This window comes from Molossus molossus, unplaced genomic scaffold (assembly GCF_014108415.1).
Source record: "Molossus molossus isolate mMolMol1 unplaced genomic scaffold, mMolMol1.p scaffold_m16_p_15, whole genome shotgun sequence".
In the NCBI taxonomy this organism is placed as follows: Eukaryota; Metazoa; Chordata; class Mammalia; order Chiroptera; family Molossidae; genus Molossus; species Molossus molossus.
This window is the reverse complement of record NW_023425350.1, coordinates 24512438-24527425: the sequence shown is the minus strand read 5'-3', so window position 1 is coordinate 24527425 and position 14988 is coordinate 24512438. Positions and strand designations below refer to the sequence as shown.

General features: G+C 42.9%; 1 pseudogene; it reads left to right on the top strand.

The window, feature by feature from the left end:
• Positions 1-1668: 1668 nt before the first annotated feature.
• Positions 1669-11774, top strand: LOC118631141 (annotated as a pseudogene).
• Positions 11775-14988: the final 3214 nt, after the last annotated feature.

The window sequence follows — 14988 nt, the reverse complement described above, 5'->3', positions numbered from 1 at the left end:
AGGCTGACTCCTGAGCTATTCTCCTTCCATGCCCCTGGCTCCGGCTTCCCAGACAGGATTCCTAGTTCTCCGGGCTCCTCGTTAGATGCCCACTGCTCTTAGCTGCTTCCTTTCTCTCTCTCTCCCTCTCTCTCTCTCCCCCCACTTTCCAGCCATGTACTTGGGTCTACTCTAATTTTAATGCCCACAAGCCCCTCACTTTTCAAGTGGAAACTGCTTTGGCTTTTAGTTTCTTTCTATTAATTTCTTTTTAAAAATGAAATAAAAAGGAAGACCCACACAGAGGGGAAAATAATCATACACATCTGAACAAATTTCAAACTCAGACATGAATCTAAGAAAACCAGAAGCCCTTCCTTTAACAAATAACCGGGGTAAGGAGGTGGTTTGCTGGGGAACCCAGTAATTTTGTTCCTGAATTCGCCGCATCACACATGCAGTGTCTTTGGGGAAACGCCCTGCTGTGTTCTGCACTGTCGTATGGTTGTGTCGGGATAAATAAGCAATACGCCTTCTTTCTAGATCCATGAGGAAATATCAGATGACTCTAAGGCTAAGACATCAAAGCAGGACCCAAGCCCAAAGCTGGGGTTGGGGCAGCTACAGGACAGAAGAGGTTTTGAGTTTAGAGTAGATGTTGGAAAACTGTTTCTATTAAAGGCCTAGGGTACATATTTTAGGCTTTGTGGACCAGAAGGTCTCAGTCATGGCTACTCAGCTCCGCTTTTGTGTCCCAAATGTAGCCACAGTACATATTGAGCATGGCTGTCTCTCAATGCAACTATTCATGGACCCTGGAATTTGCATTTCACACAATTTCCATGTGTTATGACCTATTCGTCTTTTGATTTTTTTCTAACCACTTAAAAATTTGAAAACCGTCCTTAATTCCTGGGTAATACAAAAACAGGTGGTAGGATTCCACCTGAGTCACAATAAGCCAACCCACTCAGAGGACACTAGCAGGAGCAGCCGAGTCCTCGCGTCTTGTCTCTCACAGGTACAGTGATCCTGCCAGCAAGGTGCTTTCTAGACCCTGCCTCAGGCAGCCTCGCTGCAATCGGTGAGACACACATTACTTTTTCACATGAAGGATGAGGAATCCGAGGTTCAGAGAAAAAGAATGCTCATTGATTCATTTAACAAATATTTGAATCCACTGCAAGGTGCTGGGCTTGTGTTGGGCCCTCGGGGTATGGCAGGGACAGGCATAGTCTCTCACTGCACAGAGACTAGTGGGACAGACCAGTTCAGTACAGGTCATTACAACACGGGTAGAGGCTAGAGACACATAGGAAGCACTTAATTCCATTTGAGAGCCCAAGGAAAGTATGCTAAAGGAAATGACATCCACCTCAGATGAGAAAGAGATAAGCAAATGAAAAAAAGAAGAGGGAGGATGCCCAGCCGGTGTGGCTCAGTGGTTGAGCGTTGACCCATGCACCAACAGGTCGCCGGTTCAATTCCTGGTCAGGGCACATGCTCAGGTTGTGGGCCCAATCCTGACTGTGGGGCATCCAGGAGACAGCCAATCAATGTTTTCTCTCATTGATCTTTCTATCTCTCTCTCCCTTTCCCTTCCTCTCTCTCTAAAAATCAATAAAGAAAAGATTGGTTTAAAAAAAAAAAGAGGAAGGAGGACAAACCTTATAAGATATAAGGAGCAGCATGAGCAAAGGTATAGAGGGTAATTATTTACAAAAATAATGGTTAATCACTGAGTAACCCAAAAGGGGTGGGGTATAAAACAAACTCACAGCCCTGGCCGGTTTGGCTCAGTGGTTAGAGCGTCGGCCTGCAGTCCTGAAAGACCCGGGTTCAGTTCCCGCTAAGGGCATGTACCTCGGTTGCAGTTTGTCCCCGACCCTGGTTGGTCGTGTGGGTGGCAGCCACTCGATGTGTCCCTTTCACGTCGATGTTTCTCTCTCTCTCTCCCTCCTTCCCACTCTATCTGAACAAAAAAAATGGATAAATGTCCTCGGTGAGGATAAAAAACAAAAACAATAAAACAGACTCACAAAGAGACCAAAATTGTCCATAAGCAACCACTCATATACCATCATCATAACTTTTTCAATATGTATCCTTTCAATATTCTTCTCTGAATACAAGAATATATTGTTTTTTAAAAACAATATCTTACGAGCTGATTTACATCTTGCTATTTTGGCTTAAGATATTCTGAACACTTTTCCATTTTTTGAGATATTATTTTAATAGTATGATTTTTTAATAACTAAAGAGGGTTCTACCAGAACCAATGTGCTTTGCTTCATCAGGCTACTTCTGACTTTTTGTTTTAATAATTAATGCTGCCATAACCATCCTCAATGATTAGAAAATAAGAGGTAAAGGTGAGACCACAACACATACAGGAACTTCAGATTAGTAAGTTTGCATCATAGAGCATAGGTATGTATAGTGGGACAGGACAAGAGCAGGAGAAATGCTACTCAAAAAAAAAAAAAAAAAAAGCGAGCAGGGAGTGTTTTCTTCTCATGATACAGAGGGTGGGCTTCATCCTGGAGACTGTGGAGATAGGGAACAGATGCACGCAAAGGAGTGGCATGGGTCAAATCCACTTTTCCTGAAGCTCACTCTGGCTACAGAGTGGAGAATGCATTGCAAGAAGCAAGGGTAGCCCTCCTACTTCACAATAAAAAGTACTTAACCCGTCCTACACAATCTGACTGGCTCTGGTTCACTGAGCTGGTGAGTCATGAAAGCAGTCTGTTAACTCCAAGCCCCGTGCCCACTGTCCCCTGGATCTCAGTGCCTTTCCCACACACTCAAGAGTAAGTGGACAGCACATGTCAAAGTCATAAATACAGCTCTGTGCTCATTTTGGTGGAGAACGGTATTTAGAAACCAAGATTTACCCATGGGTTTCATTCGTTGCTACAAGGATGTCATTATTTTGAGAGACTTTCAACTAACAAAGCTAGGAAAATAACCACACTCCCACACCCTTTGCATTGAGCGAATATTACCTGAATAATGATCTGCTGACTTTTGGTTAGGTCCTGAAAATGCCAAATTCTCTGCCAAAGAAGTTAAAGAAAAAGAAGAAGAATATCGAGGAGAGAGAGTAATGTCACTGGTGATGCCAGTTAAAATTGGTCAAGTGGGTGGCCCTGGCCAGTTTGGCTCAGTGGGTAGAGCATCAGCCTGCAGACCAAAGAGTCAAGGGCACGTACCTTGGTTTCAGCCAGGGTCGTGCAGTGGGCAGCCAGTCGATGTGTCTCTCTCACATCAATGTCTCTCTCTCTCTGTCTCTGTCTCTGTCTCTGTCTCTCTCTCTCCCTCACTCTATCTGAAGATAAATGAAAAAATATCCTTGGGTGAGTATTTAAAAAAAAGAAAAAAAAGTAAACTGAGTAGAATGTAGTGAGTTTAATGGTTTACCAGGGGGGCTTTTTAATAGAGGGCAATCATGCCATCATTCTCAGGGATGAGCAGTAAGGTAGGCTTCTAGTAGATGGCCACTTCTCCCATCTCTATATTTTAAAGATCGGGCCCTAAGGCTGTTAAGCTGCACAAACATGGGCCTTGGAGCCCCCGCCTGAAGTCAGACACCCTGGCCGGCTTTCTTGCATCAACTGCACCACATACATTCCTTGGGTGCCTGCATGTGCTACAGCCCAAGGGGCGGACTGTGGAATCTCTTTGGAATATGCATCTGGAAAAAATGGGTCTCTGGGAGAAGCCAGTAGTTTTTCATAATGAACTACTTAGTTTATTTATAGATCAAGTACTGAAGATATCAAAATGGAAGAATTAGGTATTGCTATTAGGAACATGCCATGTTTCCTTTCCTTTTTAAATTTTATTTTTAATTACAGTTGGCATTTAATATTATTTTCTATTAGTTTCAGGTGTACAGCATAGTGGTTAGATAATTATATAATTTACAAAGTGATCCTCCCGATAATTCAAGGGCCCACCTGTTACCACACATAGTTATTATAATATTATTGACTATTTTCCTCTATGCTGTATTTTACATCCCCATGACTTATTTTGTACCTATCAATTTGTACTTTTTAATTTCTTCACCTTTTTCATCCAGCCCCCCACCCCTCCCAACTGTCATCAGTTTTTCTCTGCATCTACAAGTCTGTTTCTGTTTTTGTTTGTTCGTTTATTTTGTTCTTTAGAATCCACATATAAGTGAAATCGTGTGGTATTTGTCTTTCTCTATCTGACTTCTTTCACTTAGCATAATACCCTCTAGGCCCATCCATGTTGTCATAAAGGGTAAGATTTCATTTTTTTTATGAGTGAGTAATATTCCATTGTACACCTGTACCACCACTTCTTTATCCTTGGGAGAGGCCATTATTATTCTGAAGGTGGAATTTTGTGTCACTCTGAGCCTTTGACTTGTCAGGCTCCAGTTGATCTTTCACATGAAGATAATTTTATTATCTGGGCCCAGAGAGGTGAAATACAGAAGGAGTATGAACATGTTGGTCAAAGTAAATGAGCAGATGATTTGTGTGACAGGCTCAGTTGAAATGAGTGGTCTAATTTTTCAAAGCTCCTTGTGAAGCGGAATTTACCACCAGAGTGGTATTCAGAAACTACCTCTGGCTTAGTTCACTTATGATCCCGCCCTCCTCCCCTTTTGTAATATTTTGGAGCAACTGCTTCTGTGTAATCAGTTCTTGTGCTTGAAGTGAAAAACAAGAAGAAACTAACTTTCTTCATTCTGAAAATTAATCCTTCACCTTAGAAAAGGATTTCTGCTTCTGAGTCACAGAAAAGCCAACACCCTCTAACATTTAAAGGCAGCACCACAAAAAGAAAAAAGAATAAAACCCAGTGAATTAATTTCCCTTTCCGCGCAGATCTGAGAGGTGAGACAGTTCTCATTCTTGCCAGGAGGCTCCCGCCTCCGCCAAGTTGAGTCAGCACTCTGCAAACTCTTCGAGAGACTTTTTGGACCACATGCGGTAGCTGAAAGAAACTGAACTGGGTCAAGGTAAATTTTTCCAGGTGCATTAGGATTTTAGGAGATAAAAGAAAATTCTTTGCACTCTAACGCAATGTCGTGGTTCTTGTCATGGTCTGCGGTGAAGAAGAGCAGGGTGACCAGATATCTGAGATGTCACCCATTCTTGCCCTTTTTGAGCTGATACTAATGTGGTTCATGGGTGTGGCAGCCAAGAAAAGACACTGCTCAGATCTCCCTTTACGGCAGAATCTTCAGTGAGCAGCGCACTCATCGGCCGTCTGCAGCTTCGGAGCTCTGGGTCCATGGCAACCTCCACACCAAGGCTACGCTTTCCCAGGGCAACTCGGCGTCGGTGGCCAGGCATGGGGTGGGGACCGCCGGGGCAGGCTTCCCTGCCCAGTGGAGGGATTTCTCTAGTGGGGCAGCCGCTTGCCCAGTCTTCTCCTTTCCTGCTCTCTTCTCCGCCTCCGGTTAGCATCGGGATTTGGGGCTCTCTTCTCTGCGTCCTGCTCTTTCTTATCTCCCACTAACTGTCTTGCATTTCTAGTTCCATCTCGGTGTCCACTCCCTAGAGGACCCAAACAGAGGCAGTGGGGGAGAAGCGGAGCTGTTTCCCTTCCCCAGCTCTGGCTGCTCCTCCGCAGACGCCGGCCCCCCGGCCAGCCGGCCCTTGGCTCCCCAGCAGCAGCTGCGGCCTTCAGCACTGTTTGCCCTTGGGTGTCATGTGGTCTTTTGCCATTTACTTTCCCAACGGAAACGCCAGTCCGAAGCAGACTGGAAACAGCAAAGTATCTTTAATGAATTGAAAGTAAATATGAGAAGCCGAGGAGGTGCTGAGATGCTAGGGCAAAGCCGGCCCCAACTGGAGATTTGAGGGTGTGTGTGTGTGTGTGTGTGTGTGTGTGTGTGTGTGTTCATTCATTCTCACTTGGAGGAGGAGGAAGTGGTAAATATCTCAAACTCAAACTTAGAAATGACTTTAATAATTTTATTTATTTATTTGCATTTATCTTCAGATAGAGCGGGAGGGGGAGAGAGAGAGAGAAACATCAGTGTGTGAGAGAGACACATCGAGTGGTTGCCACTCACACAACCCCAACTGGGCTGGGGACAAACTGCAACCGAGGTACATGCCCTTAGCGGGAACCGAACCCGGGACTCTCTGGTCCGTGGGCTGACCCTCCAACAGCTGAGCCAAACTGGCCAGGGTGACTTTAATAATTTTTAAAATTATTTAAAATAATATTAATGAGAGAACACATTAACATAGATACAATATTTCACCTTTTCAACTCCTTTGCTTACTCCCAAACTACCAGATCAGTTGACAAGTAGTAGAATAAATTCACTTTATTTTGTTTTGTTTCCCTTTCTATTGTCGTAACTCAGTGAAATAGTCAAAAGTTGAGAGGGGGTGATAAGCCAGGGGAAACAAATATGAATGTGTCAAATAAGGTAAAAACTTTTCATCAATGTTTAATCAAATAATTTTGCTATTTAGAGTGATCATTATCCTGTTTTAATTTTTCGAAGTAGCCTATCCAACTTCATTTTAATTACTAAAATGAAAAAGACCTAGGACACTTGGCCAGTGTGGCTCAGTGGACTGAGAGTTGTCCCATGGACTGAGAGGTTCCGGTTCTATTCCCAGTCAGGGCTCATGCCTGGGTTGCGGGCTCGATCCCCAGGCGTGCAGGGGGTGTGCAGGAGGCAGCTAACCGATGTTTCTCTCTCACGTCCATGTTTCTATCTCTCTCTCCCTTTAAAAAATCAATTGGAGAAAAAAAAAAAAAAAGACCTAGAACATCAAAGCGAAAATCACTTTTTACTGAGTAAAAAGTGAACAACTAGATGTGACCAAGTTACCTACCTAGAGGTAAGGAGAAAGATTAAAATTTTCTGAAAATTCCTTCCAACAATGTATTCTAAGGGCAGAAAATAAATTTTAAAAAAATTAAAACACATAACTAAATCCTACCTGTATACAACCACTAAATGTACAGATTCTGTTCACTTTGGCTTGAAACATAGATGAGTTACCCCAGTCAAATCCTGTCTATCCCATACTTAATTTCATTCTCAGGTAGCCAGAAACACTGACTCTCTCTTTCACTCTCTCTTTCTCTCTCTCTCTCTCCACGTTTTCAAAGCCTATAAGGACACACTAAGTACAGGAATGTATTGAGTTAGGTATTATACTGTCAGCACTAAAAACTACTTTGAAAATTTCTCATCACCTTTGACCTTACCATACTCCCCAGCCTCCACTACCAATAAGGCAGGAACTCCATATTAAACGACCTGGTCTGAGGATTGTGACGAATGTACACACCCCGGCTTCCCTGCTTCCTCCCATCTGTGTATGGCCGAAAACAGCTGACCAGGACAGTCTTTCATCTTTCATCTAATCAACTGACTTTTCCCATGGGAAACAGCCAATGAAGCCCAAACTTACATACCAACTCTTTCTACACCCAGGCAACTCACCACATCTGACACTTAAAAAAAAAAAAATCAGTAAAAGTGACTGCTATGAGTCACTAAGGACAAACAGCATTCCTGAAAGAAATGAACATCATGAGCAGGAGTGCATTAGTGCTTGCTTTGAGAACTCAGCGGGTCCCTGTAGACCTCAGTGGTATTCCAGCCTAGATTCTCTCCATTTCTAGACTGCATTCTGTTTGCTGTACAATTTCCCATAAATAAAACTATCTTCTCTCCATTTTTTTTTTACTATAACAAAATAGCATCACAAATGCTTCTAATATTTGGAATGCTCCTTAACATTCTCCTTCCAATGATTGTGAGGAGTTTAAAGGAGTGGTTAAGTATAATTTGCTCTATACCAGTTTCTTTCGATTTGGGTGGCCATGACCTACATATTACATCCCAGCCTAGTACGCACACACACACAATGATGGTGGAAGAGACAACTAAATGTAATGTGGGATCCAGATGACATATCTCAGAACAGAAAAAGGACATTAGAACTTGAGACAATAATAATGTATCCATATTGGTTTAATAGAGTGAAAAAGTACCACAGTAATGCAAGAGGCTAACAATGGGGGAAGTGGTACACAGGAACTCCACACTGCCATTGTTAACTTCTCTGAATGTCTGGAAGTAGTCTACAATAAAAAGCTCATTAAGATAATAATAACACCAAAAAGGAGTGGCTGCCTTGCAAGGAGATTGAGGTGACATCAGGCTCTTTCTTCCGATATCATTTCCCCCCAATTGCAAAATGCTGCTGCTGACTGAGTCCCTTTCCAAATGCACAGGTGGAGTAAAAAGCCGTGAGACAATGAAGACAAAGCACTTGCGACGTGCCCCAGAAGGGCCGCTGGCTAATGAAAAGTGTGGTTACTAAGGTAAGCCTAGCATCTTCTTGTTCTCCAGCGGGGGTCCAGAGGGAGGCAATACAGCTCTGTGAAATTTACTCTGAATCCTGAAATGTGTCCAAATCACCAACTGCCAACTAACCTACCCAGAAGATGACAGGAAATTCAAACCAGCATGTTTTCCTGTTTTTAAGAGAGGTGCTGTTCTCCTTCCTTCCTTCCTTCCTTCCTTCCTTCCTTCCTTCCTTCCTTTCTTCCTTCCTTCCTTCCTTCCTTCCTTCCTCCCTCCCTCCCTCCTTCCCTCCCTTCCTCTTTCTTTCTTTCTTTCTTTCTTTCTTTCTTTCTTTCTTTCTTTCTTTCTTTCTTTCTTCTTTCTTTCTTTTTTTCTTTCTTTCTCTTTCTTTTTCTCTCTCTCTCTCACCCCGTCCCCTCCCGCCACTCTCTCTCTCTGTCTTCTTCTTAAGAACAACCATGGGTTGGTAATGAAGCATTTGAATCAGATGGAAGGAATAAATGGGATAAAATGGCACAAAACCAAACAAATCCCTGGAGCTGAAGAAATTCCTGGCCGTGATAGGAATTCAGGCCTTTGCAATATGGATCTGAATGGAGCGAACCTCAAAGCCAAAGGTGTGGGTGTGAACTTCATAAAATGCAAGTGTCCATGAATGGAAGCTGATTAGTCTTCCAAGACTCCATGGAAGACAGCGTTTCAGATCAGCTGAGCTCATAGTGTTGCTAACTCAAGGCTCAAAGCAAAAATAATATGAATATTTTGGAAACCGTCTCTTCTGTATGATAGGTCTCTGATCAGCCCGTCTTTGCATTTGTGAAAAGATCCTTTTTGGCTCCTGGATATGTATGGAAAAAGGTTCTGATCTTTATGTGGCCAGAGTCAAGAGAACAGCCTGTCCAAATTCAGTACTTCTCAAATCCTTTTTCCAGAAGGGAAATTCTCAAATGAAAAAATCTTTTTTGGAATCCCAACACATAAACGATTAAAATCAGATCTGCTCTGGATGAGGAGGAAGAAACAGAGTCACCTCATTTAATGATTATATTAATGCATATATTTGTTTTGAGTATATAAAGGTTTCATCATTTACAGAATGATGTGATTTAAAATGATCTCAACATTTTGTTTTTTATGATAAATCATATTAATATAATAATTGTACATTATATTTATATAACTGGTGAACTCTCTTATCCCCAGAAATCACAGGGACTAAAATGTTTCAAAATAGACTTAAAGATGAGAGAAAGAAAAGCCCTAAAATGAATATGAGATTTGACAGAAATCAGCCAGATGCCCATCCATCCCAGTTCTTCCTCCTGGGCACAGAGGAATACCACATATTCCAACCGCCTTTGCAAATAAATTAGGAGCATGTGACTGAGTTCTGGCCAACAGAATATGGGTGAAAAGAATATGTATCTCTTTCAGGCCTTGTCTCTAAAATGTCTCATGCACTTTTCCATCCACTCCTCCTCTCTCTCCCTTATCTGTACACTGACAAGTAAGGACTGCTAGTTGCAGTTACAAGACAGAAGGAGACCAGATCCGGAGTTACTGTTAAAATGAGAACAGCCGGTTTGGCTCAGCGGTTAGAGCATCCACCTGTGGTCCGGAGAGGCCCGGGTTCGGTTTCCGCTAAGGGCAAGCACCTCGGTTGCAGTTTGTCCCCAGCCCTGGTTGGGTTGTGTGGGTGGCAGCCACTTGATGTGTTCCTTTCACGTCGATGTTTCTCTCTCTCTCTCTTTTCCTCTCTCTCCCTCCTGCTCTATCTGAACAAAAAATGGAAAAATGTCCTCAGGTAAGCATTAAAAAAAAAAAAAGAATGACCCAGAAAGCTACACTGGCAGCAACCCCCTTTGAAGTGAGCAAGAAATAAAAATTCCCTGGGTTAAGCCACTGAGATTTGAGGGTTTGTCTCTTCTACAGCAAGACTTAGACTATTCTGACTGATACAGATCACATGGACTTGTGAAATTTAATTTCATTTAAAATTTTTAAATATTTTGTTTAGAGAGCTAATTTCAACCTGAGTCTCCTCAATGTTATAGATTTCTTTTATAATGTATTATCAGAGAAGGGTTCTGTTTCATGGAGAACTGGCATGCTTTATTCAAGCAGATAAGAACTATGTCACTAATCATGTCACCCTTTTTGCCCAGGGTACCAGAAATCTTGGGTCATAATTAATATTTCATCCCAATAATTGGTTAAGCCTTCTTGATTAACGTATGCTGCTAATTCCCTTATATAGGTTTGATTTTCCATGTCTTTTTTAACATTTTGTTATTCTTTGTTATTTAAACCACTTGACCTGTTTTATTAGAAAAAGTGTGGAATAAAAAAGCAAATCTTGCACGAGTTGGGATCCCTAGAGATTGAAACTGCCATGATGAACATCATCTCAGGGGAAGCTGTGGCCAAACCTTTAATCACCTGCCACAATGAGCTGGACATGAATTTATGTGTGAAAATCGCTCCAGAACGCTACCATAAGATGCTGGTGGTTGGGGACATAGACTGATTTTAAGAAATTGGATGTCAGTTCTGGAAAGAAGGAAATGAGTTGACACACAATCCTGAGTTCACCACCTCTGAGTTCTACAAGGCCTAAGCAGACTATCAGGATATCAGGGAAATCAGAGATGATCTCAGGGATGGTGAAGAGCATTACTGGCAGTTACAAGGTCACCTACCATCCACATGGCCGTGAGGGCCAAGCCTTTGAGAGCGATTTCATCACATTCTTCCCTAGAATCAGCATATTAGACGAGTTTGAGAAAGCCCTGGGGGTAAAGCTGCCAGAAACCAACTTCTTCAAAACTGAAGAAACTAGCAAAATTCTTGATGATATGTATGTGATGAAAGCTGGTGAATGCTTCCACCTTGGACCACAGCCAGGCTCCTTGGTAAGTTCGTTTGGGAGTTCCTGTAACTGACATGCATCAGTCCTACATTGATCTGTGATCATTTGTAGAGAATGAGCGTTTTGGCTCTAAAGAGGACCTGACTGAGCACTTTGAGCTGTTTGTCATGAAGAAGGAAATAGGCAATACCTACACCAGCTGAATGACTCCATGAGGCCGAGGCCAAGGCCAAGGCGGCTGGTGAGGATGAACTACGAACTGCCCCCAACAGTTGACTGGGGCACCACTGAGTTACCATGTTTCTTACGGACTCTAATAACATCAAGGAAGTACTTCTGTTTCCAGTTATAAAACCTGAAGACAAGAAGGAAAATGTAGCAACTGCTGATCCACCGGAAAGCACAACAGCTGGCACTTTTATCTACAAAACAATCATTGCAAGTCACATAACTCAGGCATCTTATCATTTCTGCAAAAGAGCAAGGACTGCAAGGGAATTCTTCTTGCATGTTGCTATCCATTTGACTATCATATTTCAGTCACCAGAGGAGAGGAAAGGAATTAGGAATTCCTTGTTTATTCCTTGTTAAGAAATAAACAATTTGTCTCTAAAAATTAAGAGTAACATTTCACCACTGTGTCTGTTTCAGTGAAGTCACATCACAATTGAATGGAGATGTTTCATGCAACTTCGGATTTGTGCACCCCTGTTCCACTGGAAGAGCTCGGGTTTGACCTCTGGCTGTGCTTCCATCGATGGACGACCACTTGACAATGTTGTGCCCACTTCCTCACATGTCCCAGATATATGAAGAGCATAAGTGGCAAATAAATTTCTCTTTTATCAAAGTTGGAATCAGATTTTAAAAATAGACTTTAGTTCAAATAAAGAATACCCCATAATTATTACCGTGATGCCAAAACTGACAAGACTTCTCTTTGTAGCAATCACTGCTATTACCGTGTATGTTGTAAGGGCTTCTACTGGGATCTTAATATACCATTCTTCCTTTCTGGTGAGCAAATGAATAAAAGCTGTTTGGTAGATGATTCTGCTTTCATTTATTGAAGACTGGCTGCCAATAAAACCTCAGCCTCAGAAACATAAGAAGGGCAACAGAGAATGGGTAGTTCACCTACCTGGCATGGGCTATTTTCAAGTTATGAAAGGAATCATAACTATATTCTCCCAAATACATATGTACTTCCCATACTCCTTTAATGCCTAGGCTGTTTTATTTTTGAATACCAAGAAGTGGTTATAACATACTCCAGCCCCAAGGGGCTGCATCTGACTTCTTCTTCTGGCAAGGAGTCAAGATCAAAGTAACCCTCTGGATTTAAGGGGTGGGAGCAATGCACAACATTGAGATTGGGACTCAGAGTTGTTTTCATTTGAATATTTAAGGAGATCTGACCTGTGTTTCTCCCAAGATGGCACAATACACATCAAATGCAAACATGGCATTTATAAAGTTTATCAATATAACCAAACCTTCATGCTAACCAACTAACAGAGTTTCTACAAGATGAACTAGATCAACTTAACATTGATTTATTGGTAATGTAAGTGCTAGGTATTATGCTATTTGCTAGGTACATGAAGATGAATAACACATGGTCAATATCCATGAGAAAGTTATAATCCCTGTGCCTCTGTCCAACCACTGGGAATATTTACCTTTGCTATCACCTGGCCAAAATTTTTTGCCCAGGGCCTGTCACCATCCATGAGCCAAAACCCTGAATGACATTGGTTTTGACACAGATTGAACAAGTACTGTCATAATTGAAACATGATGTTTACAATGGTAAGAAAATGGCACCAATATCCTATTCACAGCCCTAAACCGGGGATTTCAGGGAGCATCGTCTCTCAGATCTCTCCAATCCAGCATCTACACCTTGATTTTAAAGTCCTCATGCTTGCTTATTAATTGGGTACTTTGGTAAAACCAAAGGTTCTATTTCCTGGTATTCTTGCCTCACTTATCTCTCAGCTAAAGCAGTTTTGTTATGTAATGAGTAAGAAGCCAGAGCATACAAAAGAGATTCTAGATTAAGGAGAGACATTCTCATTCAAAAGTCAAATGTCCTCATCACTGGCTGGTAGAGATAGCATGTGTGATAAATGGCTTTCATACTTCCCTTCCTCTAGGTCAGGTGTTTGTAACCAAGTGTCCTGGGAACTATGAACTTCCTAAAGTTGTATGCAATATTGTATGTAAGCGGGAAGAGGGTAGATTTTACCAAGTAATCAATGCGGCCGTAGTCAGTTTTTGTTTGTGGGAAGTGAATAAAAGGGTCATTTCTCCCTTCCCCATCCTACAAAGATAGACACGTTTCTCTTGTCAGTGCTCCTAGGACCTGGTTCTGCCCTGAAGCTCACCTCCATCTACTTCTTTGCTAAGGGCAGAGGACAGAGATAGGAATTTCCCTGGAAGAAGGAAGGAAGACAAGGGGAATATGGCTGGTGGGTGGGGATGGACTGGATTGGTGGTGGTAGTAAGAGGGGGTTCCTGAGAACAGAACTGGGGGTAGGGAGTGAGGGGAGAGGTTTTGTCGATATAAGTTCTTCTGGGCCTCACATGAGAATGGCTGGGTGTGCATTTCCTGCACACCCAGAGAGTCTGAATGCTAGTGCTGCGGTGGGAGCTCAGCCCGGATCCCCGAGCAGAGACACACATCATCCCCTGCCCCTCTGCGCGGAGGACAAGAACCCCTAGTGTACTGGACTGAAATCCTGAGGCTCTCCCCAACACTTCCAGGCCAGGTTTCCGGTACCATCTCAAGTGACTAGTGAGGAAGACTGAGAAAGGCCCTCCCACAAATAATTGAACTTGGATTTCCCAACCTCCTGGTAGGTAGAAGGCTGAGTCAGATTGATTTGGAAAAATTATGGATGAGATATTTCTTATACTTCCAAGTTCATGGAGCAGAGATAAGCCAATTACATGTGTGTGCATATGTTCTTTTAGCAAAAGTACCCAGAACTTTCATCAGAGTCTTAAAGGGACCTAAGCTTTAGGAGATTGGGGGTGTTTTTAGGTTGAGCTCCCTGAGATGAGGGCTTGAGATTTGTGTGTGAGTGGATTTATTAAGAAAGTGACTTATTTCTGGAGGAGACTGGAAAGAGAGTGGGGGAAGCAGAGCGGAAAGAGGAAGGAGCCAAGTGTGGCTGCAGTCTCAGGCAGGGACCTCTGGGGTGTCAGTCATACTTCTAAGTAGAACCAACTGAGGCAAGAGCACTTCGCCATGGGCAGGGCTGTGGAGGATAAAACCCCAGGCGCTTTGGGCTGAGGGCTCTCTGCACAGGCTCTGGTAGAGCTAAAAGCAGATTCCAGAGAGCTTTAAATGCTGTCACTTAGAAACAAAGCATAACAGAGGAGCAAGGGTGTGTGCACAAAATGGTCAAAGGGAAAAACAAAGATCTCAGGAGAGCTGACTAGGAGCACTGCTACTGTTCACTACTCCTTCTGAAAGGAGGTGTCCTTCAAAAGGACAGTTCTCACTGGAGGGCGAGGGACTTGGTGTTCGAAGCACATCCATGGGAACTCGAAGGAAAGGAGGATCTAGCAGAGACCTGGGCCCAAGAAAAGGGAGATCGTACATGTGTCGAGAGGAGAGTGCCCAGAATAGATGTAGGTCCAGTAGATCGGCATCCTGCTCTTTCTGGAAAGCATCTCCTCACTGGGTATTGGTCATCTCTGTCCTAAGAGCCCATTGGCCTTTCCAGTCCCTCACAACTTCTCAGGGGCCATTTCTCCATTTGGGCCCCAGCCTCTGGCCACTCTGCTGGGCCTT